At 42.0% G+C, this 16,834-nt stretch overlaps 1 long non-coding RNA gene across 1 annotated transcript; it reads left to right on the top strand.

The window, feature by feature from the left end:
* The first annotated feature begins 5,837 nt into the window (after nt 1–5,837).
* On the top strand, nt 5,838–15,382 carry LOC103159773. The gene is made up of 4 exons (XR_004770391.1): nt 5,838–6,064; nt 8,448–8,527; nt 8,914–9,089; nt 14,804–15,382. It is a non-coding gene; the product is annotated as an uncharacterized LOC103159773 (long non-coding RNA).
* The last annotated feature ends 1,452 nt before the right edge of the window (nt 15,383–16,834 follow it).

Here is a 16,834-nt window from a genome sequence, read left to right as displayed (position 1 = left end):
CTTCAGAGGTTTTTCAGGATGTGGAAAGACCAAGATGTGTGTGGGGATGAAAGTCAGAGGAAGTGGCTTTCTTATTGCAACAAAAATTCTGTGCCAACGTCAGTAAGAGGACAATGAAAACCACCTTTTATTTTGCCTCCCCATCCTTGGAGTTCCTCATGAAGCATAAAAATATTCAACACATTAAAAGTTTAAATACAAGTTTCACAATGTACTTCCTGAGATTCAATGTATGCAAGCCAGTTTTCACCTGGGGAACTGGGAGGTTTTGGTCCACTTCCTACTTCGCAAGCACAAAATGGAGAGGATGCCTGCGTTATTAGAGACATACCGCAGACATTCTGCACAGAAACCAGAAGTTGTTAGAGGCTCCTGGTTATCGTAAGCCTGAAACCCTAGCTACTCTAAACCCCAGCTACTCTGGAGAAAGGAGGACCCTAAGTTCCAAGCTACAGAGGAAGTTCAAGGCCAACCTGGGAAACTTATAGCACCTCAAAATAAAAACGTGCAAAGGGGATAGGAAACAGTTTTGTGGTAGAATGCTTACCTAGAATATAAGAGGTTGCAGGTCAGTGGTTCTTAACCTACGGGTCACGAAACCCCTTGGATCACATATCTTATGGTTTGCATTAGGATTTCTAACAGTAGCAAAACTGCAGTTGTGAAGTAGCAATGGAATAATTTTATGGTTGGGAGTCAACCACAACGTGAACTGTGTTGAAGGGTCAAAGGAAGCTAGGAAGGTTGAGAACCTTGCCCTAGGTGCAGTCACCAGCACTGGGGTGGGGTGGGGAAGGATATATCAGAAAGCCCCAAGCTCTAGTTGGAGAAACAAAAGTAAGGTTGCAGAAGTTAAGTAAGGATAACGGCAGTGGTTGGCTTCAGATTGTGTGCTCCAGTCTGGGAAAGCCTGCAGGATAATATATAATGGGTAAACTGCTCAAGGCATGCCAAGTGCTCTGGAAGTGGCAACTATTATTTAGATAATAATTCATGCAATAACTCTTTCCTTATTGCTAGCGAGATACCGTGCTAGGCCTCATTCGAGAGACTGCCCCAGCTCTTACAGGAAAAGTGAATTACATACAATTATGATATAATGCAAGGTAATATTGATAGGGAAACTGCCAATGTTGGGATTCAGCATGAGGAAACCTCCAGAACAGACTTAGCAGAATCGAAGGAACTCTGTGACAGTGCCAGGCATGGTGACTCACTGGGACCTGTGTTTTCATCACAGTGATGTGCTCTGTCTTTGTGTCAACATGCATACTGATTATACTAATCTACTTCATTGTACACAGACTTATAGAGAGATTACTGGCAAAAACTTCAAAGTTAAGATAGTTTCATTTCTACCTTGATCCATCCTTCTGTTTTGAAAGCACATATCTGACCTTTTTATTTTTGTAGTAGAGGAAGAGAAGTAGCTTGACTTTAGGGCACTACGAGCAGTGTGTGGCAAAGGTGAGCTGAGACCCAAATACACCATAATACGGAGAATGGATTCAGTTTAAGGCACCATGAGCAACGTGTTGCAAAGATGGGCTAAAAGTCAGATACACCACAATACAGTGAGTGGGTGCAGAAACAAATGATTGATCGCTATCTAAGGCATAATTATATAGTCACCAGTTGTAAATTAAGCAAATACAATAAGAGAAACACCTACTCCAATTTACAGTGCCACAAGTAGCATACCAGTGATGAGCCAGCAAACTGCTTTAGTCTTGGCAAAAGTTGAAATTGTTTTAAGATAGAGTTTAGCATTTTTAACAACACCCCCCCTACCCCCCAAACACTGGAATTTCTGTCTTCTGAAAAGTCAGAAAATCTAGCAACAACAGGCCATGGCCCACTAGGAAATTGTCTAGAAAGTAACTTTCTTTTCTTTTCGTGCCCTGCTTTTTTTCTTTATTATTTTTCTTCTTTCTGTTTGTCATATTGTGAACATGAAGGATGAAGGTTATTTTAGTCAAGGCAAAAACCTGATAATAGAATTTTTTTTCTTTGTAAAAGCAAAGCATGTTCCCATGTACTTAGTATGTGAATAAAGTTGGAAGAACACCGTGTTTTCCCTTGTAGGTGAGTTTGACCTTGACTTACAGCTAAGGAGCAAGGGAGTCCCAGGAGGAAGTTCGAGACCATTTTTCTCAAGGACTAGTGAGGAGGGCAGTGGGAAAGGAGGAAAGAAAGTGTTGTGAGAGAGGCCATCCAGGGGGAGGCCAGAGTGTGGACAGGCTGGGGGAAGGAAGCATTTGCTATGAAGGACAGGAGGTTCCAGGTATTGGGGAAAATGCTTTCAAGCATGCTAATGGTTGGAGAGATCACTGTGGTCCTTAGAATTATCTCCCAGGGTTAAGAAGCAAGTGCAGGGCTTTCCAGTGGGCTATTTTCTGATTCACATAGTCTATCCTATTCTCACTGCTTCTCTGTCTCTCTGTCTCTCTGTCTCTCTGTCTCTCTGTCTCTCTCTCTCTCTCTCTCTCCCCTCCCCTGAGTCTATGCATATGAAGCAGAAGGGGCCTATTTGGAAGAAGAAAGGGGCCATCTGGATCGGGACAGGAGGATGGAGAGGATCAACAAGAGCAAAGAATAATGAAACCCAGCACTTTGGTTTTGTTGTTGTTTTGGCTTTTTGTTTTGTTTTGTTCTTTGGTTTTTGTTTTTTTTTTGAGACCAGGTTTCTTTGTGTGTAGCCCTAAGTGCCCTGGAGCTAGCTTTGTAGACCAGGCTGACCTCAGACTCACAGAGATCCGCCAACCTCTGCCTCCCGAGTTCTGGGTCTAAAGGTGTGCGCTACCACTGCTCAGCAAACCCAGCACTCTGTATGCTAATGAGCAACAATAACAACAACAACAAAAAAACCAACTCAAAAAATGTTGGTTTAAAGTGCATGTATGTTTACCAAAAGATTATACTAGAATATTCCTAAGAGCAATGTCATAGGAACAAAATAACCATTCACATCATCCATTCATGTTACAAAGGAAACAAATTGTGGTTAGCCATGCAGTAAACTGTTGAACAGCAAGTAGACTGGAGCCTCCAAAACTCCACACAGTGATGTGGTTGCATCTCACAGGCTTGAAGAAGGGGCCATGTGTTTGTCCTCTGTTACATGATGTACAAAGGGAGCCAGAATGGGTGTGGCTGGAGGTCGGTGTGTGGCTGTGTGGGCTGGCCCTGGGTAGAATGAGAAGGGCAGAAGGGAATGAATGCATAGAAGAAGGGTTTTGCATTTTGAGGGCTTAACAACTACTTGTGAACAATTCAATTTTCAATACTTAAAAAAAAATCTTTTAAAAAGTTCTTTCTGGTCTTAACATTTCTTCCTGCTTTCACTTTTGTGTTCTTCTCTCTTTCTCTTTCATACCTTGAAACATATCTTGTTAAATGCATTGGATGCTTTTTCTTTACTTTCTACATAGTGGATGGAGCTGATTTCATGATGATCATGATGATGATTCTTTCTGGCTTCCGCAATGTCAAACTCACCTGCTTCCCCTCCTTTCTTACTGGTAGCTCTTTCTCTTTCCTTTCTTCCAATGTTGGCTCTCCTCAGAGCATAGTCTTAAAAGTATGTATAGTTTTTCTGTAGGTGTGACTATATCTAGTCCTGTGGCTTTAAAACATCTATCTATATGTTGAAAATGACAATTTTTATCTTGAGAAAAAGCTCCAAACTTATATATACATCTGCTCATATGACATATGCCCAATATGTAATTCTTAATCCCGGCTGGCCCCTGCCACAAACTTACTTGATGTGTTCTGTCTCAGAGGTGGCTCCTTTTTATGAATGACTCTTGTTACAAAGCCTGTCTCAGAACACTTGATCTTTGTCTTGCCCTTGGCCTCCTCTCTGAGGTACACTCTGTAGTCATTCCCTTTAGCTGCACACTTGCCTTTCACTGTCCTAATTGTGGGATTGGAAGCGTGCGAATCCTATCGAGCCCCCCCCCCCAAGATGGCTGTCTGTTAGGGTCTGTCCACTGGAGCACAGGGTGTGCTGAAAGGGATTTTCAAGACTGCAGAGGGAAGGGCCTTATCTTTTTCCTGTTCTGTTTTTCCCTTTCACAAGACAGGGAGCAGATCAGCCCACAGCTGCCCTTGGTGAGACAGATAGGAAGACTCAGCTTTCCCCAAGTGTTATTTGACTGGGAGTTAAACACTGTTAAATAAATGGCATGGGAGGTCTTTATTGGTAGAAGTTTTTGAATATTCTGTCAGGAATGAGTCATTTGATTTTTTGGTTGACAGTTGTCCAATCGTTTCCCTGTGCCCAGCCACCTTAAGGTTGTAGCCTGTCAAGCAGGAAGACCTTTTTATTTGACAACCATCCAGATGGTCACTATGGCTGCTTAGAACCCCTCATGGATGCCCTGAGAAAAATCTGCACCAGCCATGAAAAATAGTGCCATCAGAAGCCACCACATCTGCTTGAGGGGACTTGCTCCAGTCACAGCTGCTCTGACAACACCTGACAATTGCTAGAGATTCTCTTTGACCATGGTCTTATTGCAGTTGTTCTGAATAGCCCCGCCCATCTTTCCACTATTCTTATTCAGGCCAGTGGAAGAAAACACTTCCCTGGGAACTCAGTAAAAAGGCTGCGATTGGCAGACTGGAAACTGTATATTAAAAGCTTGGATTTGATAGAGCTGGAAGCTGGATACAAGTATATCATGTCCCTTTTCTGGCCAATAAGCCAGATCAGTCTTGGAGGCTTCCCTCCTATATGCTGTCTCTCTTGTAACAGAAGGATTCAACAAAGCCTTCAGAATAGCTCTTTATTGCTGGCTTGCCACCTTTATGGCAGGTGGTTGTACTTAGAGCAGACAGAACCCTGGGGCATTCAGACACTTAGCAGGCACTTGGTATTGTCACTTACAAGGTGGCTGGAGAGTGATGTCAGAGTCTATAGGCTCTCTGTATGTTCTTGGCTTCCTCAGATGCTAGGAAGCCACTGAGAGTTCCAGTGGATAGCTGGGAACTGAGACTGTGAGTGGCTGTATAAGTACTGAAAGGGAAAAAGTCTGAGAAGAGCCGAGAAGGCAGAAGACAAAAGGCAAAGAGCCAAGTGAAGGGATGGTAGACCCCGCACCCCTCCCCCAGTTGCTGGGAAAGTTCGAGAGAGTCACAGAAGATTAAGTGCTGAGGGCCCCAACATCGAAAGCTTGGAGTTAGAATGCTAACTTTTGGGTACAAGATCACTTGCAATTAAAGCCCAGACAGTTAAGTCTCTGACTCGAGTACCGAGAGCTGTAAGTCTCTGGGCAGTAAGCTTCTAGTCTCAAGGCCTACTGCCAAAAGCCTTAGTCTTGGAGCAATAAACCTTAGGCTTCCAAAGCCTAGAGCCACAAGGTTAACAGTTCCTTGTAGTTGCAATTTTGTTATTTCAGTGACTGTGTGGTTTCTGTCTCTTGCCTGGATCCTGACTGACAAAATTCATATAGGAATAGTCTTGTGAGAAACACTCTCTAATATGGACACTTTTCTTGGTTAGGACTGAACCCATTGCTGATAGAAAACATAAGACTAGTAATCCATGGCGTTCAATGGCATCAGAATCAAATGATCACAAATGTCTGATTGTGAGGAAATGACAACTGAGGCCCGTGCTTGGGAGCCCAAACAGTTGCTGCACTTGACCCTGAAGGCAGCAATGGTCATGATAAGTATTGTGGTGTGAGATGGACATTTCTGGGCAGAAAAGAATGTTCACAAACAAAATGAAAAGCTAAGGTCCTTGAATCCTTGGCCTAATCATGAGAGAGCTTCCAGGGGTAGCCTTAACAGAGTCCTAACATGATTTTTTTCCCTCCCACAGATTTGATACTACTAAAAATCAAAGTTTAATTGTCTAACTGCCAGATTACAGCATCATTGGAAATTGCAGCGTGGCCGGTTTTCTCATATGAAAGCTAAGCCTTTGAATCTGGAAGGAGGAACCTCAAACTTAAAATGGGACACAAAGTTGGACTGAACCTGACAACCTTGAACCCCTGAGTTTTCCCTGACAGTGGAGGGAGCTTGTCTTTCTCTGAGGAGCCTGGAGCAGGTATCTCACAAAAAGATGAGGGTGCATACTTTCCTCCAAAGCAATCCCCAAGCCTTCCTGTTTGCACTCTCTACACCATGAGGCTCAAGCTCCAACAAGTGTTGCTCTGGTGCTGAGTTCAGATTCCCGGGTTTGTCTTCCTCAAGGAGTTAAGTTACCTCCCTGTCCTGCAGGGGAGTGTGGGCCAAGACAACCTCACCAAACAGCACACCCCAGATTCTTAAACACAATGGTTTTTGTTTGAGAATATACTTAAGTTTGTCCTGTACTTAATTTAGACAGCTAATGTTAAGTGAGACTCCTAAACAGAAGAATCCATTTTAATGAAACATATATAATCCATGGTGACTGCCATCCAACGTAGGACTTGTCAACATTGTGTCCTTGCATTGCCAATAGCAGGCTAAACACTTGTAGCTTTCTGGCTGCATCACTGGTACTTGAGTGGCTTGAAAGTCTTGGGCAGAAGAAGCAAGGCATTATGCACAGGCAGGCTCTTTATCTCTGAGATTTCTCTCAGTGTTCTGCATGCTGAGTCACTTTTAGCAAATGCCTGGGAGCAAGCTATTACTCTGAGAGGGAGTGTGGGTTTGCCCTAGTTCTTGACTACTGAACTCAAGCACTGTGAACATAAATTTTCTTATTTTGCAGAGGGATGAACAATTAGAGTTGTGTATTTACAGTTGTTATCTGTCAGCAGTACTCCATCCCAACAGTCCTCTGGACAGGTAGAGTTATTTTACAATTAAAAGAATCTTTATTTTTGTAAAAACTTTAACTGGTGGACTGAAAGCTCAGATTTCATTTTTTTTTCTTGTTGGGTTCTACCTTTGTGTACCTGTCTAAGTGTGTAATCGGTTCTCATCAATAATCACCCAGTCTTCATTTGCATCTCATCTTAGTTGAGAGAAAAACCCTGGGTTCTGAAAACCAAACCAAAAGTGCAGGCCTCATGAACACTTGTGGATTTTGCCCTGCTGTGTAACAGGCCCATCCTTTTCAACAGTATCCTTGCAGAAAGATGACTTTGTAGGGTCAGGGTCTGTTTCACAGACAAACATGTTTAGTGGATGATAAACAATGGGAAGTACACACTTCTATTTAAAGGTCTAAGAGGGAATGTCAACGGTATTGACTTCTTACATACAGATAGATTTACTTAATATTTCAGCAGAGTTTCTGAATTATTATTATTATTATTATTATTATTATTATTATTATTATTATTATTTTGGTTTTTCGAGACAGGGTTTCTCTGTGTAGCTTTGGAGCCTATCCTGGCACTCACTCTGTAGACCAGGCTGGCTTTGAACTCACAGAGATCCACCTGCCTCTGCCTCCAGAGTGATGGGATTAAAGGTGTGCACCACCAACACCCAATGGTATTAAAACTTTTACAAAGCTAAATTATTCATATACTTTATTTACCAGTTCACCTGCCTATCCATCTAATAACCAGTTTGCCCAAGTGTATGAAACACTGGTGTGAGGTTTCACCAAATTTTTAGCTAAATGCTCTTTCTTTTGCCTTTCCTCTCCTTTTAAAACTTGCTTTCCCCTTCCTTCCTTCCTTCCTTCCTTCCTTCCTTCCTTCCTTCCTTCCTTCCTTCCTTCCTCCCTCCCTCCCTTCCTTCCTTCCTTCCTTCCTTTCTTCCTTTCTTCCTTCCTTCCTCCCTATATCCAAGTATTTGTCTGTTAAGTTTAGATGACCCAAATCAGGAAGGTTTGGGTTTTGAGTAGTCTCTGTGGCAAAGATGGGGTATATATCTGCACTTCACTTTTGCCGCTAACAAAACCTACTAGACTGGGTATGTCAGTGGTAAGGTGACATATTGCAGTATGGGACAGCTGGAGGTATAGGGATAACAAGCAATGCTAGGTTTTTTACGCAGATTAATTCCATAGCATTGAGAGTTTTCACAGTCTGCTCTTTCAAAGCCTGCTTTTATCCTCTTCCAGCATAAAGTAAAAGCCCCACTTTCTGCTGAAACAACCTTAGTGATTATCTCTGTCCAGTTATCATTCCCACACTGTGCCTGAGAAGTCTAGCTACATGGGGTTGTGTCATCCAACAGAAAATAGCTTGGAACTTCCCCAGTAAGGCCAGTCTGTGAAAATGCAAATCCCTGTGCTTATTGTTAAGCTAGAACAGACCCTTGAGCACTGGAGGAGCTGGCTTTGTAGTTCTCATAGCTGCCTATCACACGGTCTCTTTTGTTTGTTCAACACGATCTGTTGTGCTCTTCTAATATTTGTTGATACTAATGAGAGAAACTTAAGAAACTAGGCTGGGCATTTAAGTGGTCAGGTGGTTATACTCTGCATCAACAAACAATATTGACTTTTGTAGTTCTCTTTCTAAGCTAGAGTTTTTGTATTTCAGCCTTGGGTGAGGAATGGGATCCAGCAACTGTTGATCAAAGGAGGAGGCAACCATGGAGGAGGACGCAGATGAGACATTAGGTACACCTCAGACTACTTCATAGGAGGAATTTGGGAAAGATAAAATCTTTGGGCTGTTTTGTATACCATCCCTGCTGCAGAACAAGTAGAGACAGTTGCATTCTGTTTGAAGAATTTGCAGTTGGACAGTGTTGTCTCATGCAGTCCTGAAGAACAGTATTATCTTCAAGCATGATGGAGTCAAGAATGGACATACTGTGTTCCTTACCCAGGAGGAGGGCTAATTTCATGGATTATAAGTTACACATTTGATGGTCTGGGGCAGGCTCAAATTGTTTTGGAAGTGAACTTGTTTGTGTCAGGTCAAGGATTATGTTTAATATTTCCTTTGAAACCCCTTTTTGTTTGCTAAGGGTCTCTCAATAATGGGCTTTATTTTTTCACAGCACTGAGAAAAGAACCTGAGGCCTTGTCACGTTTGCATACTAAATGGAACCACACAGTGCACAGAACTGTGAACTTGGAGGCAGGTGGCTTAGACTCTAATTCAGTTTTTTACCTGTTCATCCCATGAACTAGAAAAAAACTCTCTTTCAGCTTCCGCATATCCACCCAAACAATAGTGAGTAATCTCTTCTCTTTATTGGATCAATTTAAGGATTCACAGAGAATGTAAACCATCTTTTGTGATCTGTAACTGCTATAGAAGTGTAATACATATATGACTTCAAGGTGTTGACGCCCTTGTCACTTGGACAATGGACTTCCCCATTCTTTAGCTGGGTCAGATCTGGGGTCAGGAGGGATCCCAATCAGTGTGACTAGAGACCAAGCCTGGACCTGCCTCTGCTGTGTCACCACCCTGTTATGAAAAGGAACCACTTGTAGAGTCTTGCTTGTTTTCCCCAGATTTTTATGATCGGCCGTTAGAGATCTGTTCTGCAGAGGCCATGGAGTATTGACCTGTGTTAGCTGCTTCTTCTGCCTATTTATTTTTTTCAGAGAATTATGTTAGATACTAGATAATCAGAGATTATCATTATTTTTTTTTTAAAGCCTCAGTCTGGTGAAGGAGATAGACCACACAGTAAGCAGAACGATTGTAAGTTGTGATAAGTGCTAGGATGAATGAAGATCAGTTGTGGTGGAAGATAAGTAGGTGGGAGACTTACTTTGGGTAGCTTGAGGCCTCCAATAGCATGGGCCTGAGGGAGAAAAGCCAGCCATGCAGAGATCTGTGAGAAGACCTTTCTAGGCATAGAGAACTTTGTGTGGGAAGGCCCTGGGGCTCAAGGAGTTTTCTAACAGAGAACTGAAAGGTGGCTAAGGTGGAGGGGATGGTGGTCCAGGTGAGCTGAGGGCAGGGGGGGTGGGGTGGGTCGTGGTGGTGGACTGAGCAGAGACCGAAAGCTGTGGAGTGTTTTTTTTTTTTTTTTTTTTTTTTTTTAAGATTTTATTTATTATGTATACTACATTCTGCTTTCGTGTATATCTGCACACCAGAAGAGGGCACCAGATCTCATAATGGACGGTTGTGAGCCACCATGTGGTTTCTGGGAACTGAACTCAGGACCTCTGGAAGAGCAGTCAGTGCTCTTAAGCTCTGAGCCATCTCTCCAGCCCCAGAGTGTGGAATTTTAAGATCACCCCACTGTCTCTGTCTCAAAGTCAAAATACTACCTCAAAACATTTGACTTTCTCATCAAAACTTGGGAGACAGCCTTATCTCTCCCATCTACCTAAATACTGGACTTTATATGCAGTCAACAGAACCTACCAGCACCATTTTCAAATATCTTTGTAAATCCATTCATCTTAATAAATCATCTTAACCTCATAGTTGTCACCCTAGATCAAGCCATTGTCCCCCTTGCTCCAGATACTGTAGAAATTGTCCATGTAGTAGTGTGCTGGTAAAAGCCTAATGGTCATGGTGTTGGGAAAGGCCTAACTTGCAACACTTGCAAGTTTCCTTGGTATCAGTATGCACACTCTGGACTATCTGTCTAACAACATGGTGCTCCTAAACATGGCATCAGGAAAATTTACAAGTCTGATACCCTAATAAACTGGTGACGATATGCCACCGCCTAGGTGTGTCTGCTTCCAGCACACACCCAGAGTAATCTTTTTAAGAGCTACATTCTGATCATCCATTCTCAATGCCATCTGTACATTGTGTTTTGACTTTTGACTTTATCATGAACTGGGTAGAGACAACATGAAATATTATGTTAGCTTTGGTCTTAGGCACCTGTTGAGAATTTTGTACTAAAGCTAGAATCAACAACCAAATTTTAGCTTCAAGTCTTTGAGCAACTAAATTAGGAGGGGAAATTAGCTTCTTTGCAACTCTGGGTGTGGGTACCAGCTTTCCATTACAGTAACAAATACCCGACACAATAAACTTGTAGAAAGGAAGGGCATATTTTGGTTCACAGTTTTGGAGGTTTGACTCCATGATCAGGCAGGCCCAGTAGTTTCAGACCCCTTAGAAATGGCAGATGGCAATGCCAAAAAGCTTGTGGTAGAACAAAACAGCTCACTTCATGGTTGGGAAGCAAGACACAAAGAGACAAGAGAAGCAGGTTCCTGCAATTCTCTTTGACAGCATGCTCCCAATAACCCAAACAGCCCCAACTCAGCTCCACTCTGAAAGGTTCCATCACCTCCAGAGAGTACCAAATTGGGCCTCAAGTCTTTAACAAGAGAGCATTTGGAGAATAACTTAAGATCCAAACTATAGCAACCAGTGTAGGGATGATGAAGCATCCTTAGCTTTTGCTATTGACATTTTGTACTAAATTAGGATGAAGTGTGTTTTGTTAATTATTGAAGTTTTAAAATTTTCATTTTAATCATATTGAGTTGTGATTTTAATTTAAAATGCTTCCAAGTAGTTTATTTTACACATAGTTTTAATCTGAAATATATACAAATGTTCATTTTACAGGTGAACATCTTGTCTTCTACTTTTTAAAATTTTACTTTGTTAGACCCCCAGAAAACTCAGGTATCTGGGGTCCCAGGCCACGACCGCGGTTACCCCAATCACCAGGCAGATTTGAGAGCTTGATGCAAACTGCACGAGGCTTTATTGTAATTTAACGAGCTAACCACATGTTAGCTCGGGTCTTTCATCCACCCACCATGGTGGATGGCTAGCAAAGACAAGACCTAGGGCCTCCCAAGAGATCTTGTAGGGCAGCGTAAGGGGAGTGTCTAGGGGTACGCACAGACTCACTATTGGTGTGCCTCCAGCCTTGGAGGGCTTGCCCTGTGTTGATTGGTCAACTGGTTGTTATGGGCCCATTGGCCCTCCCAGGGTGGCTGCATCATTGCTGTGTGCTTGTCCGTAAAGTACACCCAGGGTCGTAAAGCATAGCGCCACCAGCTAACTTCTGATTGGTTCCTTGACACGAGGCAGGCATCTGACTTTCTAGTGTCTAGGACAAGGTCAGACAAGCACGTGTTCAGCCATTATGACTGCCGAAAGGGGAGCTGGTCCCTTCAACTTTAAAAAATCTTTTTTTTTTTTTAGGTTAGCATACAAGTCTTGGGTTTTTCATGGGATCTTTATGCTTGTGTCACTGACCTTGTTCTCCATTGTCCCCCCTCCCATAATCCACTGCTCTATTTCCTATCTTCCTTGAGACCTCTTTTTGCCGTCCCATGATATATTCTATTTTTATGTATTTTTATGCTTATTTGTGTGTGTGTGTGTGTGTGTGTGTGTGTGTGTGTGTGTGTGTGTGTGTGTGTGCCGTGGCCCGGCTTATCTCAGCTTTAACCCACGACAGCCATGAGGTTCTACCTGAGTGGGTATGTGTGTGTGTGCATGCCAGAGTGTGCCTATAGAGGTCAGAGAATAACTTGCAAGAGTCAGTGATCCTCTTTCACCATGTGGGGCCTGGGGGTTGAACTAAGGACATTAGTTTTGTCAAAGCATCTTTACCTGCTAAGCTATCTTGGTGGCCCTAATTTCTAGATTTTCAGGACTTGCTTAAGTGCATTGATAGTTTCCTGTTTCTTAGGATGCCCTATCTGGAATTAGAAGGGGTTGAAAGTTCTTAACACAAATGCTAGATATTTAAAAGTATTAAAATGCTAATGACCCCAATTTGATCATTGCACAGTATACATGTCTACTGAGTTATCACACTGGAAATATGTACAATTATTATGCATAAGCTTACAAGATGATATGTGGAGTTGTTTGGATTTAAAGGTTGGAAGGATAAAGCCTGACAAAAATGAAGAGATGAAAAGGCATCCTAGGAGAACAAAAAGAGACTGAATGCATTTTTGTCATCTAAAGAATGGGAACATCTGATAGATTGCACAAACAGATCTTTGAGTCAGTGAAACCTTTGAATCATTGTGCAAGGCTCCCATTGACTCCACTCAATTACATGCAATATCCTTCCCCACCCCCTGGCTTAACTCTGCTCAAGGGTAGAAATGCAGTTAACACTTCCAACTCTGCTCTCTGCTGAAGGCTGGTTTATCACAGACTTCATGATCATAGTATAAGCAGAAGATTATGATAAAGAGTGACAAGGCCTTCCTCACTCATCTCTATGGTGTGTCATAACCTTTAGCATATGATATATGGTGGCTCAAAAAATGTCATTCCTCTCCTTTCCTAGAGTCAATGCTCAGTTTGTCTCCTTTTTAATGGATCTGAGATAAAGAGAGAGAAAGAGAGAGAGAGAGAGAGAGAGAGAGAGAGAGAGAGAGAGAGAGAATATGTGTGTGTCCTGATAGTATCTATCTAGGCAAGGACAGCTGGTATCAAGTCTCTTTCTTAGCAAGGAAAGTAGAATATCATACACACATACACACACACACACACACACACACACAGAGAGAGAGAGAGAGAGAGAGAGTAGAATATTATGTTACACACACATACACACAGTAGAATATGTTACATACACACACACACATACATACATACATACATACATACACACACACACACTACCACCACCAAATTAATTGTTACTAGTATTTGAATGGTGCTTCATAGCTTCCACAGTATATTCACATCAATTTCCTCTCTTACTTCTTACAACTGTCCTATAAAATTACCCACTGTGTAAGAAAGGGAATGAAAACTCATAAAATGATTTAATTAAAATCAAACCATCGGTGATGGAGCAAGGACATCAGTGTGCTTTATACCAGAAGCAATTCTGGGAGCCATTTCTCCAGTTCCTTATATTTGCCGTGTGGTTAACATAGAGCTAGAAATCTTGCATCAGGTCTGCCAAACACATTGGAATTATCAGAGTTTCATATTTCTCTCAGTTGAGCAACTTTCTGGTAAAAATGTGAAGCCTGTGACTTTGTACTTTTGGGGAATTGATCCATCTATATGGATTGTAACAACACACTTTTCCAATGGTTCTGGGTAAAACAGCATGCTTAACTCTCCTTAGACTTTTGCAGACTCATAAACAACATTAGCAGACTGAGGTATTTATTATCCCTTAGACTAAGATGCTTTTTGTCTGATGCACTAGTGTGCTGACTTATACAAAGAATACTTTTAGTCTTGGAGACTTCAGTCCATAACCATCCCTGTGTAGCTTTGGGGACATGGTGAGGCAGCATATCATGGCAGATATGTGTGGAATAAACAAATCATTTGCATATATGGGCATGAAAGAGAGACAGGAAGAGGGCAGCATCCTTTGAGAGCATGTTTTCATGGACCTAAAATTTCTCATTAGACCTTACCTCTTAAAGATGCCACTTGTCCCAATAGTACCGAGCTGGAGAATAAGCCTTATCACATGGGCCTTTAAAGGGCATTCCAGATCTAAACTATAGCAACTGGTAAGAGGTCTTCAGCTGTAATTACTTAGTTCTTTCAGAATGAGAACATTCTGCTACTCTACTGAACAGTATGTGCCAAGAAGCTGCTTAGCAAACCAAATGGTCTTGGCATAGAAACAACTCCAAATGGGCAGCCAGGGTTCAACACAGAGACAGATCCGACAAACTTTAACATTTGAAACAAACCCAACTCTTTAGACAATAAACTGATATAAACCCCACAGGTATTAGGACACTAAAATTAAATGTGTGATATAAAACAAATAGAAGAACACAAATTAAAAGGAAGGAAGCATATTAAAATATTATAGGGTTTTGAACTGGTCGCCTTCCTAAGTATAAAGATCATTAAAGAAACCATAATGAATAGATTTGAAAGTATGGGAAAAATTAAAATCTGCATATCAGAAAGCAAAAATAAAATTAAGATACAAATACTATCTGAAGCAAAATGTGCCTATAGTAAAATGTTACTCTTTTTGTTTTGGACAGGTTCTCACTCTGAAGCTCTAGAAGACATGGATCTTGCTATATACACCAGGCTGTCCTCAGACTCACAGAGATCCAGCCACCCGTCTCTGCTCCCAAGTTCCGGGATTTAAAGTGTGTGCTGCTATACCGAACCCATATGATTCTTTTTCCAGTATTTATTGTATTTATATGTGCAAGTCTATGTGAGGTTTTGTGCGCCCGTGGGTGTTCACGAATGCATGCACGCATGTGAGTGTGCAGACCGAAGCCAGAAAAGGGCATCTGATTCCTTGGAGCTGAAGTGATGTGTGTTTGTGGAATAGCCAGGTTGCTATGGGCATTCTGGAATCCAAACTCTGGCCCTTAACACTGAGCGCAAGCACTCTTAGCCACTCATCTCCAGCTGTGATATGTTACTCTGAACACAGAAAATATGCAAAAGGCACATTCACAAATAAAGGAATGTGTTGGGACTTGTATTTGGAAGTCCATTCCATCTTGCCACAAGTTCAGAGAGCTCAAAATCACTCCTATTGTCCTTAAGAAATTAGCTTAAGGGACTTTGAGAGCCCATCCCACGTGAAGGGATGCACTCTGGCCCTGGACACATGGGGAAGGGCCCAGGACCAGCATAGGAAGACTTGGTGGACTTTGCAGAGCCCCAGTTGAGGGCCCTACCCTGCCTGGGGAGTGGTGGGTGGATGGGGTGGGGGGTAGACTGGGGGTGGGGGAGGAGGGCTGGGGGTGAGGGAAGGGAGAGGGAGAAGGGACTTGAAATAAGCTTGTTCCCTAACCAGAACTAATAAAATAAAATAAAAAAAAGAAATTAGCTTAAGGACTGTAGGATGTTCTGGCCTCATTGGTGAATGGCTCCTAGCTAAATAAGATTGGGCCCGGGTGAGTTTGCACTCATCCTGAAGGGTAGGTGATACATGCAGCTATGAAGCAGCTGATGGCCAAGTAGTGCGTGCAGCTACCGAGTGTCTTTAGGATTAAGGGAAGTAATTGGTATCTGCCCTTCATACATGATAATAGAAGTTTCTGCCCTTGTCCCCACCTTGGGTTGGTTACTTAAGATGATGTATGAATAAACAGAGGCACATTCAGTATGGACTGAAACTGCCCCCTTGACACTATCCTATGTCTCTGTCTTTCCTTTAATGTCTATAGCTAGCCTTCCCTCATCTGAACTCCCCCACTCAGGAATGGACCTGGGGCTGTTCAGCTGGCCCCAACTACAGCCCCACAAACATCAGTCCGTGACAGGAATGCAAGTATCTGGCAAATAGCCTGGGAAATGTTCATCACCCAAAGTCAAAGAAGTGTACCTGAAAGTCACAGAGACATACATTTTTTTTACCTGCTTAGATTGGTTGGGGCGCATACTCAATGGTATATGATGCTGACAGAAGTACAAGTTTTATGGAAATAAAAATTATTTCCTTGAATTTAGCTGGACCTATATGAAGACTATTAGCTTTAAAAAATGTTTTTCTTCTTAGGCTGGGGGATATACCATGCTCCTGCTTTGGAAAATTAGTTTTAAACAGGTTTATTTTAAGCAAATTTTCTCTGAATCAGTTTTTGTTTAATATAATTCCAAGTACACTGACAAAGTGATTTAAACTTTCCTTTTATGTTCTGAGTTAGCTGTTTTCTTGGGTTGCATAAAATTTTATGATGGGAGAGATAAGAAATAAAGTCAAGAAGACTGAAATAGAAGCAACAGGTAGGAAAGCTGTATACAGTGGAATGTTAATTTGTATTATTATAAAGCCACACACACTAAGGATGGTTCCAAATGGAGTATGCAGATGGGACAGACAGATGAAACTTAGTATATGTGAGAATCTAGTATGTGATTGAAATGGAGAAAAAATTATCCAAAAGATAATATTGGATTTCTTGACAACCTGGGAAATAAAAAGAAGAGATTAAAAAAAAAACCCTAAGGATAATTCTTTTTAATAGAAAGGCTAACATCTCTGGTACTGTAAGGAAAGGGAGATAGAAGAGATGGTCCCCCATGAGCACACAAGAGGTTCAGTAAAA

Source organism: Cricetulus griseus, chromosome 5 (assembly GCF_003668045.3).
Source record: "Cricetulus griseus strain 17A/GY chromosome 5, alternate assembly CriGri-PICRH-1.0, whole genome shotgun sequence".
NCBI classification, from domain to species: Eukaryota; Metazoa; Chordata; class Mammalia; order Rodentia; family Cricetidae; genus Cricetulus; species Cricetulus griseus.
This window is presented reverse-complemented; position numbering and strand designations above follow the sequence as displayed.